The sequence below is a fragment of the Saimiri boliviensis genome, chromosome 1 (genome assembly GCF_048565385.1).
Source record: "Saimiri boliviensis isolate mSaiBol1 chromosome 1, mSaiBol1.pri, whole genome shotgun sequence".
Lineage (NCBI taxonomy): Eukaryota > Metazoa > Chordata > Mammalia > Primates > Cebidae > Saimiri > Saimiri boliviensis.
Window position 1 is genome coordinate 17,361,234 of NC_133449.1, and position 25,739 is coordinate 17,386,972.

A 25,739-nucleotide genomic window follows, 5' to 3' on the forward strand; every position below is an offset into this window, starting at 1 on the left:
TATCTATAGAAACATAAAGCTTTTAGAGTTGGCAAGGACCTTAAAGATCATATAGTCCCAACCCAAATGGAGTGCCTGAGAGGAAATATCACTGAGCTAATCAGGGACAGAGGTGAATATGAATTCAAGTCTTTGGACTTGAAGATCATAAAGATTTAAGGAGATAGATATATATATATATATATATATATATATATATATATATATATAAATTTAATTTTTTTTTTTGAGACAGGGTCTCACACTGCCACCTAGGCTGGAGGGCAATGGCCACTCCTTGGCTCACTGCAACCTCTCATCTCAGGCTCAAATAATCCTCCTTCCTCAGCCTCCCAACTAGCTGGGACTACAGGCATTCACCACCATGCCTGGCTAATTTTTGTATTTGTTATAGAGATGGGGTTTTGACATGTTGCCAAGGCTGGTCTTGAACTCCTGGACTCAAGCAATCCACCTGCTTTGGCCTCCCAAAGTGCTAGAATTACAGATGTGAGCCACTGCACCTGGCCCTAAAAACCTTTTGATATAAAAATAATATCCAAGGGGAGTTAGAGTAAGCATACAATAATTTTGCAAAAAGCATGATCTTTGTAGCAATAATCTTAGATAAAAGCATTCTAGCTGATTGAGAACTAAATTTAATTTAATGCAAATTTAATTCTGAGCTTCCTGGCAGCCAAGTAAAGACGGCGATATGGTGGTTTACATGTTTTGTTTTTACTTGGCAAAATGTAGCATAAACATAAAGGATTTAGGTTTCGACCAGGAGCAGATGGAACTGGGCAGCCCAATGCCAGAGCCTTCAGTAACTCACTTCACAAATCTGCAGATCTCACAAAATGTTCTGGAAATTCAGTCTTCAAGGAGCACATTGTCTAGTGGAAGATAAACAGTTAAAATCTCATATTGTAGATGCTATGGAAGAGGGAGACAAAGGGTGCTGAGGGAGCGGGGAGAGGAGACACATAACCTTGGATAAGAGCTGGCTTCCCAGAGGGTCATGATTATGATGTGATTATTCACTGAATCATGTCCTAAGGGAGAAGGGATCTGCTGGGCAAAGCAAAGCTTTGTGGTGGGGAATTGTGTTCTCATCAGAGGAAGCACTGCTGTGAGTTCAGGGAGTCATGGTGGGTTTGGAGAGCTGAAGGTGTTTCATGTGCTCAGACTGGCTGGAGTGATATTCAGGCGGCTGGGTAGAAAGTGGCAAGTGAGAGGCACCTAGCAAATAAACGTTGCCCATTATGACTAGACCCCTCACTCGTGACCTTCCTGCCAGAGATGAGCACATCTTCATTTTCACCTGCAGACCTGTTCCAATTTAAGAAGCTAATGAGTATTTGCCTTTCCTTCAGGGCTAAGGTAAGTACTAATCCAGCTGGATTTCTGTCATTTGGACTTTAGTGAGAATAAAAAGTCAGGGACAGGTTTGGATGGGGGAGGGAAGGGAAGACATAAACGTGTGATAGGTGGGTAAGAGAGTTCTTGTCCTTTGTAGGGACATGGATGAACCTGGAAACCATCATTCTCAGCAAACTGACACAAGAGCAGAAAATCAAACACCGCATGTTCTCACTCACAGGCAGGTGTTGAACAATGAGAACACATGGACACAGGGTGGGGAGCACTACACACTGGGGTCTGTTGGGGGGAAATGGGGGAGGGATGGGGGTGAGGTGTGAAGAGATAGCATGGGGAGAAATGCCAGACGTAGGTGAAGGGGAGGAAGGCAGCAAATCACACTGCCATGTGTGTACCTATGCGACAATCTTGCATGTTCTTCATATGTACCCCAAAACCTAAAATGCAATTAAAAAAAAGAGAGGGGGACCTTCATAGGAGGCTCGGAAGATGACCGAATGCATCCCACATTGGTGGGATGTGTCTCCATCCACTCCAGGAATCCTGAAACCAGGAGGAGTGAGCACTATTGTCAGCTGATGATTCAATGATTGACCCATCACAGATTAATGCATGGCATATCCAGATGCTTTCCTACAGGCACAGTTAATCAAGATGGAATGGAATATCATATCACCAGGCACAAAGACTGGGCAGGAGATGGGGCAGTAGGGAAAAAGAGGCAGTTCGATCACAGCGTGCCCCTGGTCATGGAGACTGGGGTTGGGGAAGGGACTGCATACTGTGTGTGTGTGTGTGTGTGTGTGTGTGTGTGTGTGTGTGTGAGAGAGAGAGAGAGAGAGAGAGAGAGAGAGAGAAAGACAGACAGACAGAATTTACCACTTTGCCTAGCTTAACCTTGGGGTCAACATTCAAGAGTAAACTTTTGGGGAGCACACCTGCCTCATGGGTCATCCAATGCAGTCCTGTTTATTATTTCATTGGCTTCACATGATCATGCTGTGAGAGAGAAACTTTCCCTGCAGAGGACAAAACCAGGGCTAAATGATGAAGTGGGTCCCTGCAGGGCTCAGCAGGGTGAGAATTTCCCTCTATTTTTCTGCCTCTCAGACCTGTGCCCCTTTCTGTGCCCACTCCTGCCTGCCCACCATGGAGGCCCACCTCTTCTGTCCTCAGCTCCTGAAGATGCACAGGGACCCTTCCTGACTCCCACTGTGTGTGCTTTCCTGCTTGCTTGCATCTGCCGTCCAGCCTCCGGGAGAAGGACCTCCCTGCCGACTCTTCTGCAGTGCAGATGACTTAGAGATTCTGTGCTTAGGGATTCTGAACATATTTCCTTCTCAAGTAAACCATGCTGGACTTTTTGGATGAACTTAGTGATTTAAAAATGATTAAATAGCTAACTGCTAGGAGATATCTGGGAGCATTCTTCTAAGGTGTTGATAACATGTAAATATATTTTTAGAACAATCTTAGATCTTATGCTAAAGATGATGAAACCTGTAAGAAAATTAACTTCGTCAGGGGCTTGTAAATGGCAGTGTAGACCAATGCTTTGTCTTCCACAGGAGAGGAGACAAGACTGGAGGAACCAGAGAACCATGGAGTTAGGGACAAAGGGCTCAAAACTGCTCTGTAGACACATTCATCTGTACTTTGCTTTCCAGCAGCCAAATGAAATTGTTGGAGTTTGGTGGGCTCCAGGCTTCAGGGGAAAGACCACCTTAGGCTTTAGCTTTTCCTCTGCCCTTCCTGTCTGTTGTTACCCTCTTCTCTGGGCCAAAACTCCCTTTAAAAGGGAAACATCCTCTTTGAAATCCACAAGATACTGTGAGCATTGCTCCCTTTTTCTGATTTCCAGCGTGCGCTTTTGATTAAGTAAAGAACAATTAGAAAACCCACAGACAACATAGGGTATTCAAGAAGTTTAGGAAAGTGTTTTTCACCATCTCTTTGCCCCCATTCCCTCCTCAGCGATTGGCTCAAGGCCTGGAGCTTGAATCTGCGTGGTCTCCCTAGGCACCTGCCTGAGGTGAGTGGTCAGCGGGTGCTGGCTTGGGGGCAGCTGGCAGAGCACAAGCTGCGGGTGGGAACCCTGGGAACACTGGGCGCCTTAGCTTGGAGCAGCTGGCACCGAGGAATTATTGTACGTCTGCACAACTTAAAAATCTGCAGTTTGGGGGAGGGAGGGGGAGCGCGGGGGTGGGTCCCCGAGCGTCCCATTTCTCCTCCCGGCTGTTGACTGAGCGCTCTCGCTCAGTGCAGCGGGGCCAGCGATGCCTTCTGGACAAGACGCTGTCCTCGCCGAGGTGCTGGTTTGTTCTCAACCTCGGCTGAAGGCATCACCCCCCTGACTGCCTCTTCCATTCGTCCTTCGGAAAGGGGAACCGACTGGTTCCTCTTCTACTTATGAGGCGCATCTGCTTGGTGCAAATGTCCAGCCACCTCTTCTGACTCGGTGAGTCGAGGAGTGAGACAAAGCACCTTGCTTTGCACCGTGCGTGAGTCTTCAGGCAGCGGGACCGGTGGCAAACACTGGCAGGAACTGGAGCTGTATGTATTCTCCTTTGCGCTTTGTTTTAAAACAAGTTTGGGCCTCGCGACTTCCTGAGAAAATCCAGGCAAATTAGTAAAGTGTCTCTTGGGCCCCGACTTTGGAGAGGCGGTCGCCCCAGCCGCCGGGGCCGCGGGGGAGGTCATCCTTTTCCCGCCAGGCCGCTGCGCTTCCGGCCCAGGAGGGCGCGCAGGTGAGAAGCGCGGGGCGCGCTCCTGCTCCCACCCGGACCGCGCCGGCCGCTCCGGGGTGACTCTGCACTTGGGCCTGGGCGGGGGCGCGCGGCCGGCAGGGCCGGGTCTCGGTCCATCCGTCTGTCCGCCTATCTCGCGGTGGGAGCCCGGTAGTCCTCGGCCGCCCGTGCCCTCGGCCCAGGGCGCCCGGCTGAGCGCCCGAAGCGAGGGGCTGGCGGAGCTGGGACCAATGGGGCGGCGGCCGAGCGGCGGGCTCCGCCCCGCCCCGCTCCGCCCCGCTGGCAGCTCCTGTGAGCCGCGCTCCAGCGGGGCGGGACAGACGGACAGACCGGCCGACGCGGGCCACCCGGTTCTCCTCGCCGCCGCGGCGGCAGGCGCGGGGCCGCGCCGCGAGGCCTGATCCCTGCAGCGCTGGCGGGCGGCGTCGCAGAACGGAGCGAGCTGGATGCGCCCGGACTCCTGCAGGTACCTGGCTGGCGTCCCCACCTCCCCGCGCGCTCCAGAGACTTCTCTGGGCGACCCTGCAACTTTACCGCACCTTCTCCCACCTTCTGCTGCCCCAGTCCTCTGTGGTCCAGGTCGCGGCTGCAGGACCCCAAGGGTCTACGGCCGCAGGGCACTTTCCGTCCTGCTGGGCGCCTGGCTTGCGGCGCCCGCATCCTCCCGTCCCCAGAGCCAGCCGTCGCCGGAGCCCTAAGGCTCCGCCTGTTGCGTGAGCTGCGGGCAGCTGAAGCGGTGCCTGGTTTCCTTTGAAAGCCGCGGGGAAGGTATTTAGGATTAGCTTGCGGGGCGTGGGGTGGGCTGTGGTCGGGGGGAGGACCACCTGGAGGCGGGAGAATCGAAAAGCAGGGGAAAGGCGGCACCTGGCACAGGGGCATCCCCGGGGCGTTTCCTTGGCCGGGAAGCCGTTCCTTCCCTTCCTCGAGAGGAGGCGCTTGTAAATGCTTCCCGGGCCGTCTGCTCCGCCTTCTTCTCTGTCATTCTTCCTCTCCCTTATGCCCTGCAGCTGTGCAAGGCGCCCCGCGACAGTTGCAGGGAAGAGCGAACCCAGGGCCCTTGCCCTTGTGCAGCGCTGCGCCCTGGGTGGGGACGCGTGGGGCTTGCAGCGCAGGTGTGGAGTCACTTGCGGACTCCGCGTTGGGATCAGTGGCCGTGGTAGGGATGGGTGCCTCGGGGTCAGGAACTCCTCTTTTCCGCGCCCTTCTGGGTGGCTGCCCCACCTCCTGAGGCGCCTGGGCGAGCAAGCGAGTCAGTCTTACCGGCAGGGGCCGCGGAAAGCCTGGCTGGGCGCCTTTCGCATTGCAGGGCTTGTCCTGCACCCCCCACCCCCACCCCCACCGCCGAACCCCGCTCTGTCCCTTCTAATCCGTTTGGAGAAAGGAGCACCTTTTGCATCCTTGATATCTCCCTCCGGTTTTGTCTGGGGAGACCTAGCTGAAAGCTTCACTCGGGTGGCTCGCGGGAGAGGCAGAGGACAGCAAAGAGCTACCTCCACCTGCCAAAATGACCCAGGGGCCCCGGTTTGGTGCCCAAGCGTGAAGTAGGGGGAGGAGCGGTAGGTGTTCCTTACGTTCCTCCTGAAGAGTAGCTTTGAGGTTGGCTCAGAGCCCTCGGGTTTTTAGTCTTTCACTGTTTCCTCTGAAAATACTGGGTTAGGTGAGGAAAACCAGTTCAGAAGACTTTCCTGTTTCTTTCCCTGTATTTGCTCAAGAGATTTGCATAATCATTCACTTAGAACTGTGTAAGTCACTCCTAGTTGCCCTCCTCCTTAGACTATTTGCAAATACCTGCCCAGGTAAACAGGAAGCAAGCATTTTCCCAAGCGCCTGTCCCCTTGCTGAAGGCATATACCCTCATGCTTTGTCCTCCCTGCATATCTGGAGCCAGAGAGGTGGCTTTGATTCTCCAGCTGAACTAGGTGTAATGTGTAGGCTCCACTTCTTACCTGAGTTGTGACCTTGTTGAGACTAACCCGTTCAGTATGCACTTAAAACCAGCCCATGTGGGCCAGGCCTCAGGATGTACTCTGGGACAGACAGTAAACGGATGATATGATTTCTGCACCCAGTCTAGTCTGTTCTTTATTTCTCACCAGCTTCCTTTCTTCTCTTCTTCTGATACTATGTTTGTCATTTCCAAACTAGGAATTGTCAATAATGGGATACAGAAAAGGTCATATGGAAGTGCCATAGAACTCTGAATCCAAAGCATGTTGTGAATATACTAAGGAGAGTTGTGGGATCTGTTTTAATTGAATCTTTTGTCTAAGCCGTTATTGCCTAAATAGAGCCACTGACGAATGCAGCCACACTAAGTGTTTGCTGGTCAAGCATATGAGGGCAAATTGGGAGGTCAGAAGCAGTCTTTGCTCTGTTCCACAATATCAAAAACCCAAAGCTCTGGAGCTCGAGTTTGCCAGCAAGGCACCAACTGAGCATCATGATCTTCTTTTAAGAAGGAAGGGGAAGAGTGGGAACTGCAGCCCCCTCCTGTCTTCAGTGGGTTTTGCCCTTCACTGTAATTCTTCACAGACGTGCGTCCCTCTGTTCTACCACACATCTCAATCTGCGCTGTGTCTGGCATTTGCTGTTGGAATGTGTGTCAGCTTTGAGAGAGCAGGCACCACAGGGTTTTCCTCCTCCTTTTCCTTCTTTTATTTTTTGATAGATAACATTTATTGGCTGCATACTATGTATCAAATACTCTGCTAGGCACTTTTCCAGGCATTATCTCATTTAATCCTCATAATAACTGCATGAGGTAGTGATACGCCGTATTGCTGCAGGAGCCAGCAGTAGATGGAGCCCCCTAGGTGCATGTTGAGTCAGATGGGAATTGAATGGGAAACGGTGGGCCTGAGGTCCCGCTAGCAGGAAGGACAGATCTGCAGGGTAGGATGAAGCAGAGAAGAAGGTGGGTGTGTTTGTTGACTCTGCTTGTCAGATGTCAGGAAAGTGGATCTTCATGAGTGCCACCTGTGTTAAATACCCACCTAGAAACTTAGTAGAGAACAGACTAGGATGTGGGGATCTGGCTTGCAGCTCTGATATCTATTTCTTTATGGCTCCTTGATTTGACATGTCACTTTGCTAATCTAGGTCTTGGTCTGTTGAGCTACACTGATCTAGATCTCTAATATTTATTAGTACCCTGTACTAGGTACTAAAAGCTAAAAGCTTTTAAATGTATTAACTTATTTCATCCTAATGACAATCTTAGGATGATAGGTTCTATTACTACCCCTTTTTAGAGGAAGAAAGAGAGACAAGCTGAATAACTTGTACGAGGTCACCCAGCCAGGAAAAGATGAAGCTAGGATTCTTTCTGTCCCTGGCAGTCTGACTGCAGAGTCACTGTGAGATTCAGTCTTCCCCATTTATTACTGCAGTTCCAACGTGGTACCCTATTCTTAGTGGGATCTTGGATGAGGTTTATTGAAGAGTGACAGAGAGGGCTTGCAGTTATCAAGTGACTTTTGGGTCCCATGTCTCAGCCTTAAAAGGAATTTTAAAGACTGCGTTAGCAAGATATTATTTTTGCCTTTGCCAAAATAGTCTGCTTTTCAATGGAATTCTGCCCAGCTGGTTAGCAAAAAAGGAAGATAAATCATAAGGATCATGGGCCAGGCAAACATTATGGTGATTTTCAGAATATGTGTTTATCAATATAAGAAATTCAGAAAAATCACAGAACACTCTGCACTCTGACTCAAAGTTGTGAAGTACACCAAGCAGTGACCAATTCATGAGTACTTATTGTATGGGTGCTGAGTGCCCAGTACTACAGGCATTGAAGGCAGGCAGAATCTATGACATGACCTTTGAGCTTGAACTTGTAGTGGATCTGGAGACTCCAGATCAATGAGACAAGATGGAACAAGACAAGATGCTAAATATTGAAGTCCTGATAAAAATTACAATAACTTGGTCACATTTGTATAACCTATTATGGTTTGTAGGAACTTTCACATGGGATATCTCATTTGAGTCCTGAGAGCAACTGAGAGTTATAAGCTCTAGGTGGGACAGAGGTGAGGAAGCCCATATTGCTGATGAAGACATTAAGGCAAAGTAAGCCTTGAATTTGGACACAGTCATGGATCATCTGACTTCAAGTCCAGCATCATTCTGCTTCACGTCTGTCTGGAGCTAGAGAGCAGAACAGGAGGGCAGTGAGCAATTGAGAGTCCTTGGGGAGTAGAGGGCTGAGTTTGAATTTCATCCTGGACCTGGCCTTTGATTGCTGGTCTTGACTACTACCCAGGGTGCTTAATGGAGGCAGGGAAGGGGGAGAAAGAGTATTGTTGTTTTATTTTTTCGGAGGCCTGCTTCTATGTGAAGCCTGGAGTGAACACTCAGTTATCATGAACATAATAACAAGGTTTAAAATGTACAATAAGGCGTAGAAGCTGATTTAGAATTTCCATCCCTGTTTATCTTTATCATCACCTTTTGAAACTTTTTAGCATACCTGCACATTATACTTTTTTTTTTTACAGTTGTTAAGAGGATCAAAATGTGCACATTATAAAAGTGAACTCTTCAATAAGTTAAAAATAGTTACTAGACTAGGTCGTGGTAGTTTTCTTGTGGGCAAGAGGTCTCATTCTCTTTGGAAACCTGCAGAGCCTTGCACTATGATTTGCTTTGAGGAGATACTGTATAAATATTGTCTTCAATTGCACAAGCATTGAATGCTAAAGGCATAAGATCTGCTTTTAGCCAATAATGTTACAGTTAAGCAGTTAATGTTGACAGCAGCAGCTTCAGTGAGTTTGCTGAAGTCCCAAATGAATGAAGTATCTTGCTGACTATCCTACTGATCAGTCATCTGAGCACTTACCAGATGTTTACCAAAGGTGACATAATGATTAACTTACAGTCACATATGAGTATTCTCATTATATATTCCAATATGTACGTATATTCATTCAACAAGTATTTGAGTACCTACCTGATGTTATGTACTATGGTATACTGTGGTAAAGGAAACAGATAGTGGGGGTGAGAAGTGGGAGGGAGACAGACATGAAACAAACCAATGCAAAATTTAAGTGGTCATTAAGTATTCTAAGGGACTTCATGGGAGAGGGTAACAAGGATAGGGACGCATAGTTCAGATGAGAGGGTCAGGCAAGACCTTTCTGAGGAAGAGATATTTCATTTTGAGCGATAAAAGGAGTCCATTAAGGGAAGAGTGGGGGAGAGAGTTCCAGGCTGAGGATTCTAAGGCAGGAATGAGCATTGAGCATCTTTTTGTTCTATTCAGGAACTTCAAGAGAACAAGGGTGGGGATGGCTGCTAGGAGGTTGTAGAAGAGGGCCGAGGTCAGATCATGCTGCGCCCTTTAGGCCAAGTTCAGGGTCTTATGGTTTATTCTGAGGGCTGTGGAAAATGGATTTGCAGCAGGTAAGTGTCAAAGCCAATTTAAATTTATACAAGGTTGCTTGGGAAGGCTGTGAAGAACAGATAGGAGAATAGACTGGAGAGGTGCAAGCATGGTAATTAGGAGCCTTGTTTGGAGGTGTGCTGCAGAAGTGGGGCCTAAAGCGAGCTTGGACTGGGTTGAAAAATGAATGGAGGTGAGGAAGTGCAGACCATACACATATAGCTTGTGAAAGGGAGCAGAGAGACAGGATGCGTGTGGAGGCAGGTTTGTGTCTATGTGGAAGGCGAACTTGGCTGAGGTTAGGGATGTAAGTCCAGCTCCTTGGTAAATTAACACATAATATATCTCTCTTTGTAGAGTTGTAGCACTTCTAGAAGATTAGACATTTGAATCCTGGCTCGGGCTCAATCCTGAAATCTAGGTAATTTTAAGCATATCACTTTGAGTATTTCCAGAAGATTAGAAATTTGAATCCTAGCTTTGGTTCTGTCTCCAAATCTGGGTAGCTGAACGTATTGCTTGTACTTCCCTTTGTGTGTATGTTTTTTTTCCCCCACTCCCTGGTGATGTTATAATTTTTTTAAAAAATGCAGTCTTCCTGTAATGTTCTTTAATAGTGTTATTTATATGAGTTACTATGGGTTAATTTTGAAAAATTGAATTAGCAGAACTATGAATGGGCATGTAGGAACATTTGTGATAGGATTCTAAGCATTCGCTCATTGATGATCATGGATGAGCTGCTTTCAAATTAGCTTAAGTGGACAGACACCAATAATAAAGTCTAGTGGTAAGGAGAAAGTAACCCTTCCAATGTAGATGGGGTAAGGACCGATAGAGCCCTGGGGATGGCTATGAGCCACTTTCTTGTGTTTCAGTGGGACCTCTCCTTACCTGGTCTTTTTCATTGCATGAGACACATTCTCTGGCAGGAATGAGCAGTGATAGCTGTTAAAAAGATAAAACAGAGGTACATCTGGTCTGTTTTCTGAGAACCCATTTGTATTAGGGTTTTCCAGGCAAGCAGAACCAATAGGATGTACATACATGTAAAAAGAGATTTATTATAAGAAATTGGATCACACAATTATGGAGACTGGAAAGTTTAAAATTTGCAGGGTGGGCCAGCAGGCTGGAAATCTAGGAGAGCCAACACTCCACTTCAAGTTTGGAGGCAGTTGCTATACTGCCTGGAAGAGCTGATGTTACAATGAAGTCCGAAGGCAGGCTGCTGGAAAATTCTTTCCTGTTCGAGGGATGCCAGGCTTTTTGTTCTGTTCAGGCTTTCAACTGACTTGATGAAGCCCACCAACATTATAGAGGGCAGTGTGGTTTACTCAAAGTCTACCAATTTCTGTGCCAGTCTCTTCCAAAATACCCACACAGAATACCCAGAATAATGTTTGACTAAATATCTGGGTACCCTGTGACCCAGCCAAGTTAACACAAAATTAGCCATCACATCTCATTTAGCAGAATATACCTGTCTAAACATCAATAATGAACATCACAGATGGCCTGATGGGGCATTATGGAAAGATACAGTATCCAGTGATCAGTTCCTAATTATAGGGCCATAGAACTGAAAGTTACTCCAAAGATCAGTCAAATAATTTGCTGCCTCTGGACTTCTTTTGGGATTGCTGGCTTAAATCCTGGTAAATAATTAGAGTATTGAGATAAAAGAATGCCAGCAGGCTAAATTTGGGGCTTCAACATGCTTATGTATTTTTTACTTTTATTTTGCCATGGACTGGATTGGCTTTTCTAAGCCCTGATGGACATGCCGTGGTGAACCTAAAAGCATTTCTTATGATTTACTTGAGGCAAAAATGTAATTGGCCAAAGAGACAGGAGAACTTCATGGTTAAAGACTGTTGTTTGTAGACTTGGACTGAGAGGAGAAGTTGTGGCAAGGGCATTTCATTATTTCATTCTTTGAGTTCAATAAATCATACCTTCTTGGCAGTGTTTTTTTTGTGGGTTTTTAAGATCTGAGTTTTCTAAGCATGGTACATTCAGGAGGCCACTGACATAAGAACCCAGTCTTCCTTCCCTTGGTGCTTAGATGATACGTAGATGAGATTCAGCCCTGAGGCTCAGACTTGAGCCCCTTGACATCTCCTCTAGGATAAAAGGGGAAAAAGAAAGTACTGCATATGGCAGTGTTTATCTGTGTGTACGTCTGTCCATCCATCCATCCATCCATCCATCCATCCACCCACCTTTGCCACAGTGTAAAAACATATCTGTATCCCCATGCCCGCTCATCTTCTCCTTAAATCACAACTCCTACAAAGTAGGTTCTTTTATCAGATGTGTAAGTAGGAGTCTTATGAAAGTTCATGCAAAACCTGAGAACTTGTTTTTTAAGCAGGTTCCCCAGACTTTTTGATGTAATTAGAAATTGAATATCAGCATGGTGCATCTTTTTGGTGATAAGCACCAAATTTTCTTCTCCCAGCCTCCCTAGACTTAAAGTAGTACATGTCGTCTTCTCATGTAATTTTTATTTTTTAAATTATTTTTTTCTTTTATTATTTTTATTTTTCCATAAGTTACTGGGGTACAAGTTGTATTTGGTTTTATGAGTAAGATCTTTAGTGGTGATTGGTGAGATTTTGGTGCACGTGTCACCCAAGCAGTATACGCTACACCATATTTGTACTCTTTTAATCCCTCGCCTCACTCCCACTCTTCCCCTGGAGTCCCTAAAGAACATTGTATCATTCTTAAGCCTTTGCATCCTCATAGCTTAGCTCACACATATCAGTGAGAACATACGATGTTTGGTTTTCCATTCCTGAGTTACTTCACTTAGAATAATAGTCTCCAATCTCATTTAGGTCAGTGCAAATACTGTTCATTCATTCATTTTTATGGCTGCATAGTATTCCATCATATATGTGTGTGTGTGTGTGTGTGTGTGTGTGTGTGTATATACACATACATCATATGTATATATATGATGGAATATATATCCATCATATATATATATTCCATCATATATATATATATATATCTCCATCATATATATGTGTATATATATACATATATAAATGTGATATATATATCACAGTTTCTTTATCCACTCGTTGATTGATGGGCATTGGGGTTGGTTCCACGATTTTGCAGTTGTGAATTGTGCTGCTTTTTTTTGAGATGGAGTCTCACTCTGTTGTCAGGCTGGAGTGCAGTGGTGTGATCTCAGCTCACTGACACCTTCTCCTGGGTTCAAGAGATTCTCTTGCTTCAGCCTCCCTAGTAGCTGGGACTACAGGCATGAACCATCACACCTAGCTAATTTTTGTATTTTCAGTAGAAACAGGGTTTCACCATGTTGGCCAGCATAATCTTGATCTCTTGACCTTGTGATCTGCCCACCTTGGCCTCCCAAACTGCTGGAATTACAGGAGTGAGCTACTGTACCTGGCTATGCTGCTATTAACATGCACGTACAAGTATCTTTTTCTAATAATGATGTCTTTTCCTCTGGGTAGATACCCAGTAGTGGAATTGCTGGATCAAATGGTAGTTCTGCTTTTAGTTCTTTAAGGAATTTTCACACTGTGTTCCATAGTGGCTATACTAGAATACATTCCCACTAGCAGTGTAGAAATATTCCTTGTTCACTGCATGCATGCCAACATCTACTGTTTTTTGATTTCTCGATTATGGCCATTCTTGCAGGAGTAAGATGGTATCACATTGTGGTTTTGATTTGCATTTCCCTGATCATTAGTGAAAATGATCAGGGAAAACATTGAGCATTTTTCATATGTTTGTTGTCCATTTGTATATCTTCTTTTGAGAATTGTCTATTCATTTCCTTAGCCAACTTTTTGATGGAATTTTTTGTTTTTTTTTCTTACTGATTTGTTTGAGTTCATTTTAGTTGTAGGTTCTGGATATTAGTCCTTTGTCAGATATGTAGATTGTGAAGATTTTCTCCCACTTTGTGGGTTGTCTGTTTGCTGACTGTTCCTTTTGCCATGCAAAAACTCTGCAGTTTAATTAGGTCCCAGCTATTTATCTTTTTTTTTTTTTAATTGCATTGGCTTTTGGTTTGCTGGTTATGAAATCCTTGCTTAAGCCAATGTCTACAAGGGTTTTTCCAATGTTATCTTCTAGAATTTTTATAGTTTCAGGTTTTAGGTTTAAGTCCTTAATCCATCTTGTTGATTTTTGTGTTAGGTGAGAGATGAGGTTCCAATTTCATTCTCCTACTAGACAATTATACCAGCCCATTTGTTGAAAAGGGTGTCCTCTCCCCACTTTATGTTTTTTTTTTTTTTTTTTTTTTTTTTAGTGTATGAAATTTTGTTGATTTTTGTTTTATTTGCATTTAATATTTCCAGTTTTATTTATTTTATTTATTTATTTATTTATTTGTTTTGGCTGTGCCTAAACAGCAAATTTTATTTTTCTTTCTTTCTTTTTTTTTTTTATTGCATTTTAGGTTTTGGGGTACATGTGATGAACATGCAAGATTGTTGCATAGGTACACACATGGCAGTGTGGTTTGCTGCCTTCCGTCCCCTCACCTGTATCTGTCATTTCTCCCCATGCTATCTCTTCCCGCCTCCCCACCCCCCCGCCCCTCCCCCATTTCCCCCAAACGGACCCCAGTGTGTAGTGCTCCCCTCCCTGTGTCCATGTGTTCTCATTGTTCAACACCCACCTATGAGTGAGAATATACGGTGTTTGATTTTCCGCTCTTGTGTCAGTTTGCTGAGAATGATGGTTTCCAGGTTCATCCATGTCCCTACAAAGGACGTGAACTCATCGTTTTTGATGGCTGCGTAATATTCCACTGTGTATATGTACCACATTTTCCCTATCCAGTCTATCATCGTTGGGCATTTGGGTTGGTTCCAGGTCTTTGCTATTGTAAACAGTGCTGCAATGAACATTCGTGTGCACGTGTCCTTGTAGTAGAATGATTTATAATCCTTTGGATATATAACCAGTAATGGGATTGCTGGGTCAAGTGGGATTTCTATTTTTAGGTCCTTGAGGAATCGCCACACTGTCTTCCACAATGGTTGAATTAATTTACATTCCCACCAACAGTGTAAAAGTGTTCCTATTTCTCTACATCCTCTCTAGCATCTGTTATTTCCCGATTTTTTAATGATCGCCATTCTAACTGGTGTGAGATGGTATCTCAATGTGGTTTTGATTTGCATTTCTCTGATGACCAGTGATGATGAGCATTTTTTCATATGTTTGTTGGCCTCCTGTATGTCTTCTTTTGTAAAGTATCTGTTCATATCCTTCGCCCATTTTTGAATAGGCTTGTTTGTTTTTTTCTTGTAGATCTGCTTTAGTTCTTTGTAAATTCTGGATATCAGCCCCTTGTCAGATGGGTAGGCTGCAAAAATTTTTTCCCATTCTGTTGGTTGCTGATTCACTCTACTGACTGTTTCTTTTGCCGTGCAGAAGCTGCGGAGTTTGATTAGGTCCCATTTGTCTATTTTGGCTTTTGTTGCCATTGCTTTTGGCGTTTTGGTCATGAAGTCCTTGCCTACACCTATGTCCTGAATGGTTTTGCCTAGATTTTCTTCTAAGGTTTTTATGGTATTAGGTCTGATGTTTAAGTCTTTAATCCATCTGGAGTTAATTTTGGTGTAAGGTGTCAGGAAGGGGTCCTGTTTCTGCTTTCTGCACATGGCTAGCCAGTTTTCCCAACACCATTTATTAAACAGGGAGTCCTTTCCCCATTGCTTGTTTTTGTCAGGTTTGTTGAAGATCAGATGGTTGTGGGTATGTTGTATTTCCTCTGAGACCTCTGTTCTGTTCCATTGGTCTATATCTCTGTTTTGGTACCAGTACCATGCTGTTTTGATTACTGTAGCCTTGTAGTATAGTTTGAAGTCAGGTAGTGTGATGCCTCCTGCTTTGTTCTTTTTGCTTAGAATTGACTTGGCTATGCGGGCTCTCTTTTGGTTCCATATGAAGTTTAAGGTGTTTTTTTCCAGTTCTGTGAAGAAGGTCATTGGTAGCTTGATGGGAATAGTGTTGAATCTGTAAATTACTTTGGGCAGTATGGCCATTTTCACGATGTTGATTCTTCCTAACCATGAACATGGAATGTTTCTCCATCTGTTTGTGTCCTCTCTTATTTCGTTGAGCAATGGCTTGTAGTTCTCCTTGAAGAGGTCCTTTACGTCCCTTGTTAGTTGTATTCCTAGGTACTTTATTCTCTTTGTAGCAATTGTGAATGGCAGTTCGTTCTTGATTTGGCTCTCTTGAAGTCTATTACTGGTGTATAGGAATGCTTGTGGTTTTTGCACGTTGATTTTGTATCCTGAGACTTTGCTGAAGTTGTTTATCAGTTTCAGGAGATTTTGGGCTGAGATGATGGGGTCTTCCAGATATACAATCATGTCATCTGCAAATAGAGACAATTTGATTTCCTCCTTTCCAATTTGGATACTCTTTATTTCTTTTTCTTGCCTGATTGCTCTGGCTAGAACTTCCAGTACTATATTGAATAGGAGTGGTGAGAGAGGGCACCCTTGTCTAGTGCCAGATTTCAAAGGGAATGCTTCCAGTTTTTGCCCATTCAGTATGATATTGGCTGTTGGTTTGTCATAAATAGCTTTTATTGTTTTGAGATACGTTCCGTCAATACCTAGTTTATTGAGGGTTTTTAGCATAAAGGGTTGTTGAATTTTGTCAAAAGCCTTCTCTGCATCAATTGAGATAATCATGTGGTTTTTGTCTTTGGTTCTGTTTATGTGGTGAATTACGTTTATGGACTTGCGTATGTTGAACCAGCCTTGCATCCCCGGGATGAATCCTACTTGATCATGGTGGATGAGCTTTTTGATATGCTGTTGCAATCGGTTTGCCAGTATTTTATTGAAGATTTTTGCATCTATGTTCATCATGGATATTGGCCTGAAATTTTCTTTTCTTGTTGAGTCTCTGCCGGGTTTTGGTATCAGGATGATGTTTGTCTCGTAAAATGATTTGGGAAGAATTCCCTCTTTTTGGATTGTCTGGAATAGTTTCAGAAGGAATGGTATCAGCTCCTCTTTGTATGTCTGGTAGAATTCAGCTGTGAACCCATCTGGACCTGGGCTTTTTTTGGGTGGTAGGCTCTTTATTGCTGCCTCGACTTCAGACCATGTTATTGGTCTATTCAGGGTTTCGGCTTCTTCCAGGTTTAGGCTTGGGAGGATGCAGGTGTCCAGGAATTTATCCATTTCTTCCAGGTTTACTAGTTTATGTGCATAGAGTTGTTTGTAATAATCTCTGATGATGGTTTGGATTTCTGTGGAATCTGTGGTGATATCCCCTTTATCGTTTTTTATTGCATCAATTTGGTTATTCTCTCTTTTCTTTTTTATTAATCTGGCTAGTGGTCTGTCTATTTTGTTGATCTTTTCAAAAAACCAGCTCCTGGATTTATTGATTTTTTGAAGAGTTTTTTGTGTCTCTATTTCCTTCAGTTCTGCTCTGATCTTAATTATTTCCTGTCTTCTGCTAGGTTTTGAGTTTTTTTGATCTTGCTCCTCTAGCTCTTTCAATTTTGATGATAGGGTGTCAATTTTAGATCTCTCCTTTCTTCTCATCTGGGCACTCATTGCTATATATTTTCCTCTAGAGACTGCTTTAAATGTGTCCCAGAGATTCTGGTATGTTGTGTCTTCGTTCTCATTTGTTTCGAAGAACATCTTTATTTCTGCCTTCATTTCATTGTTTATCCAGTCAACATTCAAGAGCAAGTTGTTCAGTTTCCATGAAGCTGTGTGGTTCTGAGTTAGTTTCTGCATTCTGAGTTCTAACTCGATTGCACTGTGGTCTGAGAGACCATTTGTTATGATTTCTGTTCTTTTGCATTTGCTGAGGAGTGATTTATTGCCAATTATGTGGTCAATTTTAGAGTAGGTGTGATGTGGTGCTGAGAAGAATGTATATTCTGTGGATTTGGGGTGGAGAGTTCTGTAAATGTCTATTAGGTTTGCTTGTTCCAGGTCTGTATTCAGGTCCTGGATATCCTTGTTGATTTTCTGTCTGGATGATCTGTCTAATATTGACAATGGGGTGTTAAAGTCTCCCACTATTATTGTGTGGGAGTCTAAGTCTCTTTGTAAGTCATTAAGAACTTGCCTTATGTATCTGGGTGCTCCTGTATTGGGTGCGTATATATTTAGGATCGTTAGCTCTTCTTGTTGCAGTGATCCTTTTACCATTATGTAATGTCCTTCTTTGTCTCTTTTGATCTTTGTTGCTTTAAAGTCTATTTTATCAGAGATGAGAATTGCAACTCCTGCCTTTTTTTGCTCTCCATTTCCTTGGTAGATCTTCCTCCATCCCTTTATTTTGAGCCTTTGTGTATCCTTGCATATAAGATGGGTTTCCTGGATACAGCACACTGATGGGTTTTGGCTTTTTATCCAATTTGCCAGTCTGTGTCTTTTGATTGGGGCATTTAGTCCATTGACATTTAGGGATAGTATTGTTATGTGTGAATTTGATACTGTCATTTTGATGCTACCTGGCTGTTTTGTTGGTTAGTTGATGCAGATTCTTGATTGTGTTGATGCTCTTTTACCATTTGGTGTGTTTTTGGAGTGGCTGGTACTGGTTGTTCCTTTATATGTGTAGAGCCTCTTTCAGGAGTTCTTGTAGAGCAGTTTTGGTGGTGATGAAATCTCTGAGTACTTCCTTGTTCACAAAGGATTTTATTTTTCCTTCACTTATGAAGCTTAGTTTGGCTGGATAGGAGATTCTGGGTTGAAAGTTCTTTTCTTTAAGGATGTTGAATATTGGCCCCCAATCTCTTCTGGCTTGTAGGGTTTCTGCTGAGAGATCTGCTGTGACTCTAATGGGCTTCCCTTTGTGGGTAACCCGACCTTTCTCTCTGGCTGCCCTTAGCATTTTCTCTTTCATTTCAACCCTGGTGAATCTGACGATTATGTGCCTTGGGGTTGCTCTTCTTGAGGAATATCTTTGTGGTGTTCTCTGTATTTCCTGGATTTGAATATTGGTCTGCCTTGCTAGGTTGGGGAAGTTTTCCTGGATAATATCCTGAAGAGTATTTTCCAGCTTGGATTCATTCTCTTCATCACATTCAGGTACACCTATCAGACATAGATTAGGTCTTTTCACATAGTCCCACATTTCTTGAAGATTTTGTTCATTCCTTTTTGTGCTTTTTTCTCTGTTCTTGCCTTCTCTTTTTATTTCATTGGGTTGATCTTCGACCTCTGATATCCTTTCTTCTGCTTGGTCAATTCGGCTGTTGAAGCTTGTGCATGCTTCACGAAGTTCTCGTGTTGCGTTTTTCAGCTCTATCAATTCACTTATACTCCTCTCTATGCTGTCCATTCTCGTCAGCAGTTCGTCCAATCTTTTTTCAAGGTTCCTATATTCTTTGCGTTGGGTTAGAACATGTTCTTTTAGCTCATTGTAGTTTCTTACTACCCACCTTCTGAAGTCTGATTCTGTCATTTCATCACCCTCCTTCTCCATCCGGTCTGGTTCCCTTGCTGGTGAGGAGTTGTGATCCCTTTTAGGAGGAGAGGTGTTCTGGTTTCGGGAGTTTTCATCCTTTTTGCGCTGGTTTCTTCCCATTTTTGTGCGTTTATCCACCTGTTGTCTGCCTCTGTCCCAGGGAATTGGAGCTTTATGAGTTTCCGTTGCACTACTGCCTTTTTTGATTTTTCTTTCAGGTCTGACCTGCCCAGCCAGGAGCACGCCTAGCCACTGCCTGCCCGCAGGGGCTTTGCTGAGCTGCTGTGGGCTCCGCCCAGCTGCCCTGAGCTCTTCCCTGTAGTCCTTTTTATATGGGCGTAGTTAGCACTGTCTGGGCAATGGTGGCCCCGACTCTGTTATGGTGGACTCTCTCTGTTGTGGCAGGTTGCCTCGGCAACGGCGGGTTGCCTCGGCAACGGCAGCCTGCCTCTGTAGCGGTGGAGAGTCTCAGTAATGGCGGAAGCCCCTCCCCCACGGAGCTGGACCGTCTGGGTTCAGCTGTGCTTGGTTTGGAGGGCTCAACCCAGAGGGTTTCCAATTACTGTTTCTGTTTTCGTTGTTGTTGGGGGTGGAGGGGTGGGACCAACCAAGCCTGATCACCTGGCTCCCTGACTCAGAGTCTTTTCTTTTAAGTTGAAGGACCCCGCGTTCGGGTCGCCTGCTGAAAAGGCGCCGGGATCTCCCGCGCTGCGACTCACGGAGTCGGCTCGAACTGCGGCGCCGGCTCCTGGCGGATTTTTTGCCTAGGAATCTCCTGGCCTGACTCGCTATTTCAGATGAATGGGCAACTCTGCCGTCTCAGGGCTCTGCTCGCCAGCTAAGAGGGCTCCCAGACCAGTGGCTTTTGTCCGGAGAACCGCAGCAACAGGGAGTGGTCACAGCAGCCGCGCGGGCGGAATCAGCCCCACGGGGGCCAAAACAGCCGCACCGGCTGGGACTGCGACGCTGGCGACCCCTCTGCCTGGGTATCTCCTGGTCTGTGGGCAATAAGAGTTCGTCTGGAAATGCGGCGTCCACTCACCCTCTGCACCTTCACTGGGAGCTGAAGTCCTGAGCTGTTCTTAGGCGGCCATCTTCCCAGCATCCACTTTATGTTTTTGTTTGCTTTGTTGAAGATGAGTTGACTGTATTTGGGTTTATTTATGGGTCTTTTCCATTGGTCTCTACTCTGTTCCATTGGTCTATGTGCTTATTTTTATGCCAATATGATGCTGTTTTGGTGACTACGGCCTTACAGAATAGTTTGAAATCAGGTAGTGTGATGCCTCCAAATTTGTTCTTTTCACTTAGTCTTGCTTTGGCTATGTGGGCTCTTTTTTGGTTCCATATGAATTTTAGAATTGTTTTTCTAATTTTGTGAAGAATGATGGTGGTATTGATGGAACTGCATTGAATTTGTAGATTGCTTTGGCAGTATGGTCATTTTCACAATATTGATTCTACCTATCCATGAACATGGGATGTGTTTCCATTTGATTGTGTCATCTGTGATTCCTTTCTGCAGTGTTTTGTAGTTTTCCTAGTGGAAGTCTTTTGACTCCTTTGTTAGGTATATTCCTAAGTATTTTATTTTATTTTTTGCAGCTATTGAAAAAGGGTTGAGTTATTGATTTGATTCTCTGCTTGGTCACTGTTGGTGAATAGAAGCACTACTGATTTGTGCATGTTAATCTTATGTCCAGAGGCCTTGCTAAATTATTTTATCAGTTCTAGGAGTTTTCTGGAGGGATCCTTAGAGTTTTCAAGGTAAACAATCATATCATCAGCAAACAGTGACAGGTTGACTTCCTTTTTACCAATTTGGATGCCTTTTATTACTTTCTCTTGTCTGATTGCTCTGGCTAGCACTTCTGGTACTATGTTGAAGAGGAGTGGTGAGAGTGGGCATCCTTATCTTGTTCCTGTTCTCAGAGGAAATGCTTTCAGCTTTTCCCCATTCAGCATTATGTTGGCTGTGGGTTTGTAATAGACGGCTTTTATTACATTAAGATATGTTCCTTGTATACTGATTTTGCTGAGAGTTTTAATCATAAAGAGATGCTGGATTTTGTCAAGTGCTTTTTCTGCATCTATTGAGATGATCATGTGATTTTTGTTTTTAATTCTGTTTATGTGGTATATCTCATTTATTGACTTGTGTGTGTTAACCCATTCCTGCATCCCTGGTATGAAACCTAGTTGATCATAGTGAATTATCTTTTTGATATGTTTGATTTGGTTAGCTAGTATTTTGTTAAGGATTTTAGCATCAATGTTCATGAAGGATATCAGTCTCTAGTTTTCTTTTTTGGTTATGTCCTTTCCTGGTTTTGGTATTAGGGTGATGCTGGCTTCATAGAATGAATTAGGGAGGATTCCTTCATTCTCTCTCTTGTGGAATAGTGTCAGAAGGATTGGTACTAATTCTTCTTTGTCTGGTAGAATTCTACTGTGAATCCATCTAGTCCTGGAATTTTTTGTTTGTTTGTTTGTAATTTTAAAATTGCCATTTCAGTCTCACTGATTGTTATTGGTCTGTTCAGGGTATCCAATTCTTTCTAAGCTAGGAGGGTTGTATTATTTCAGGAATTTATCAATCTTTTCTAGGTTTTCTAGTTTATGTGAATAAAGATGTTATAGTAGCCTTGTATGATCTTTGTATTTCAGTGGGGTCAATTGTTTTGTTTCTTAGTGAGATTATTTGGATTTTCTATCTTCTTTTCTTGGTTAATCTTGCTAATGGTCTATCAATTTTATTTATCTTTTCAAAGAACTATCTTTTTGTTTCATTTATATTTTGCATTTTATTTTTTTTGTTTCAATTTCATTTAGTTCTAGTCTGATCTTGGTTATTTCTTTTTTTCTGTTGGGATTGGGTTTGTTCTAGTTTCTCTAGTTCTTTGAGGTGTGACTTTAGATTGTCTGTTTGTGCTGTTAGCCTTTTTGATGCAGGCATTTAGGGCTATGAACTTTCCTTTTAGTGTTGCCTTTGCTGTATCCCACAGGTTTTGATAGTTTGTGTCATCATTGTCACTCAGTTTGAAGAATTTTTAAATTTCCATCTTGATTTCATTTTTGACCCAATGCTTATTCAGGGACAGGTTATTTAATTTCCATATATTTGCATAGTTTTGAAGGTTCCCTTTGGAGTCGATTTCCAGTTTTATTCTACTGTGGCCTGTGAGAGTGCTTGATATAATTTCAATTTTCTTAAACTTATTGAGGCTTGTTTTATGGTCTATCATATGAGTTCTTGTCCATTCTACTGTTCTGTATCTTGTAAGTGGAGCATTTAATTTATTTACATTCAATGTTAATATTGAAATGTGAGGCAGTGTTGCATTCATTGTACTCATTGTTGCCTGCGTACTTTGTTTGTTTGATTGTTTTTGCTTTTTAACTTGTACTTTTGTTTTATAGGTTCTGTGTGATTTTTGCTTGAAAGAGGCTCTGTTTTGATGTATTTCCAGGATTTGTTTCAAGATTTAGAGATCCTTTTAGCAGTTCTTGAAGTGGTGGCTTGGTAAGGGCAAATTATCTCAGCACTTGTTTGTCTGAAAATGATTGTATCTTTCCTTCATACATGATTCTTAGTTTTGCTGGGTACAAAATTCTTGGCTGATAATTGTTTTGTTTGAAGAGCCTGAAGATAGGACCCCAATCCCTTCTAGTTTGTAGGGTTTCCACTGAGAGATCTACTGTTAATCTGATAGGTTTTCCATTATAGGTTACCTGGTGCTTCTGTCTCACAGCTCTTAAAATTATATCTTTCATCTCAGCTTTGGATAACCTGATGACAGTGTCCATAGGTGAAGATCTTTTTGTGATGAATTTCCCAGGTATTCTTGGTGCTTCTTGGATTGGATGACTAGGTCTCTAGCAAGGCGGGGAAGTTTTCCTCAAGTATTACTCCAAATATGCTTTCCAAGCTTTTAGAATTCCCTTCTTCCTCAGGAACACTGATTATTCTTAGGGTTGGCCATGTAGCGTAATCCCATACTTTTTGTAGGCTTTGTTCATATTTTCTTATTCTTTTTTCTTTGTTTTTGTTGAATTGGGTTAGTTTCAGACCTTGGCTTTGAGCTCTGAATTTCTTTCTTCTGTTTGTTGGATTCTATTGCTGAGACTTTACAGAGCATTTCACATTTCTAAAAGTGGGTCTGAAGTTTCCTGAATTTAAGATTGTTTTTTTCTTTAGGCTATTTCTTTGAATATTTATCCTTTCACTTCCTGTATCATTTTTTGAATCTCCTTACATGGGGCTTCACCTCTCTCTGGTTTCCTTCCTGTTTAGCTTAATAACTAACTTCCCAAATTCTTTTTCAAGTAATCAGGGATTTCATCTTGGTTTTGATCCACAGCTGGTGAACTAGTATGATTTTTTGGGGGTGTTGAAGAGCCTTGTTTTGTCATATTATGAGAGTTGATTTTCTAGTTCCTTCTTATTTGGGTAGACTCTGTCAGAGGGAAGGTCTAGGGCTGAAGGCTGTTGTTCAGATTCTTTTGTCCCACAGGGTGTTCCTTTGATTTAGTACTCTCCCCCTTTTCCTATGAATGTGGCTTCTTGTGAGCTGAACTGCAGTGATTATTGTCTCTCTTCTGGTCCTAGCTACCCAGAGAGTCTGCTCAGCTCTGGGCTGGTCTGGGGGGTTGCCCGCACAGTGTGAACTGTCTGTGGGTCTCTCAGCTGTGGGTATCAGTGCCTATTCTGGTGAAGGTGGCGGAGGGTGCAGTGGACTCTGTGAAGGTCCTTAGCTTTGATGATTTTATGCTCTATTTTTGTGCTGGTTGGTCTCCTGTCAGGAGGTGGCACTTTCCAGAAAGCATCAGCTGTGCTAGAATGGGGAGGAACCAGCAGTGGGGGTCACCTGAGAACTCCCAAGATTACATGCCTTTTGTCTTCTATTACCAGTGTGGATAAGGAAGGACCATCAGGTGGGGGTGGGGCTAAGCACAGGTGTCTGAGCTCAGACTTTCCTTGGGTGAGTCTTGCTGTAGCTGCTGTTGGGGATGGAGGTGAGAGTCCCAGGTCACTGGGGTCGTGCACCTAGGAGGGTTATGGCTGTCTCTGCTGAGTCATGCAGGTTGTCAGGGAAGTAGGGGAAAGCCTGTGGTCACAGGCCTCATCCAGCTCCCATGCAAACTGAAGGGCCAGTCTCACTCCCACCGTGTCCCTGCTACAGCTTCCCCTACAGTCTCTTTTCAGGCAGAGGCTGAGAGGGTCTTGAAAACTTGCCTGAGGCTATCTGCCTGCCACCTGAGAAAGAAAGGGTTTTAGTTCTTCCCCAACCTGCAAAGTCTGCATGCCAGATTTGTACCCTCTCCTGAGTTCTGGCCAGGTTTCTTGCCCCGTTCAAATTATTAGTTTGCCTAGAGGATTCCTTCTTCCTGTGGAGTTTCACCTCCTGCTCCTCTGGCCACCCTCCCAATGTATTTCTGTGGTGCCAGGCAGGAATGGGCTACCTGGGAATCCAATGAACTCCCAAGGACTTTCTGCTGCTTCCTCTACCCCTGTATTTCACTCAGCTCACTAACTTGATTCAGCTCCAGGTAAAGTTGGAAACTTCTCCTGCAAACAGACCTTCAGCTTCTCCACTGGGGATGTGTGTTTGGGAAAGGAGGGTCTACCTTTCCTAGTTCTGCAGTTGGGGCACTCACGGTATTTGGGGGTCTCCCAGGTCCTGCAGAAGGAGTATGCTTCCTTCAGAGAGTCTGTGGTCCTCTCGGGATTGCTGGTTTTTTCTTGCAGTCAATTTGGAACTTAAAATTCACAATGCAACCCTCCACGTGCTGCTCTGTCCGGAGTTGCAATCTAGTACTCTCTTCTGCCATGATCCCAGGAGCCATTTTTTTTTTTTTAATATGGGGATTTGAAGAGTACAGTATACACAGTTCTATGTGGCCCTGAACTCCAGTAGATTTGCTTTTAGTTGCTTTTGACCAGTCATCCCTATAACTCCATCAGTGGAGTTAATACATAAGCAAGCCCTGTTTTACAACCCTTCATTTATAAGTTATGTGAGCACCTCAGAAACAATTTCCATGCAGACATCATTAGACACTAGTATTAGGTTTCAGACTGCCCCACTGAAGCAGATGTAAGTCTTAATGAGTACCCAGTGACATGGTTTTGAGTATCGGGACCCGAGCACTATATAATGTAGCAGGGAGCTTTTCTCTCCTAGGAAGGGGGCCACACACTTGCACCATACACCCATCCATACAAACACATACCTTAGAGGAGACAGCGCTCACTAGTGTGGACTACTTAGCTAATTAGTTGTAAGCAGACAAACAACAAAAGAGCACCATCATATATATATATATGTATTATGTAACAGACAATAACACCTCCACAAACCCTGTTCGTGCCATTCTACTGTGACTTTCTCAGATTCCACCAAATAGTTCAAGTCTGAAACTATTTCAGATTTCCCTTGTTAAACTGATTTCAGTAGGAAACTCACAGAAACTTTGATTGTGCACATCAGGTAAAGAAAGCCATGTTTTACTCCAGATTGCCGGGAGTTTGTTTTTTTCAAGGATTCATTTGTATTTGCTGCTGAGTGAGAACTTTCGGCATCGCAGAAGGAAAGCCTGCACCCGTTCAGAAATGACGCCTGCAGCCATTTCCTGACGCTTAGCTCTGAACTGGCTAATGTCACTGCTGGGCTCGCTGGAGAGTGTGGGTGTTCTTCCAAGGACCTCTTTTTCTTCCTCAGCTCAATTCCACCTTGTTCTTTCTTGTATGGAAAACTTGGAAACTCAGATAG

At 43.8% G+C, this 25,739-nt stretch overlaps 1 protein-coding gene across 2 annotated transcripts in view; it reads left to right on the forward strand.

Moving 5' to 3' along the window:
- The first annotated feature begins 3,633 nt into the window (after positions 1–3,633).
- The window catches only part of KCNS3 (potassium voltage-gated channel modifier subfamily S member 3), a 52,611-nt gene continuing 30,505 nt past the window's right edge, over positions 3,634–25,739 (forward strand). The window contains exon 1 of one of the 2 annotated variants that reach the window (XM_074394375.1): positions 3,634–3,915. The gene's annotated coding sequence lies outside the window, so the exon portion shown is untranslated. Of the gene's footprint in view, positions 3,916–4,386; positions 4,576–25,739 lie in introns of those variants that run through there. The other variant, XM_003935223.4, reaches the window with a different exon arrangement.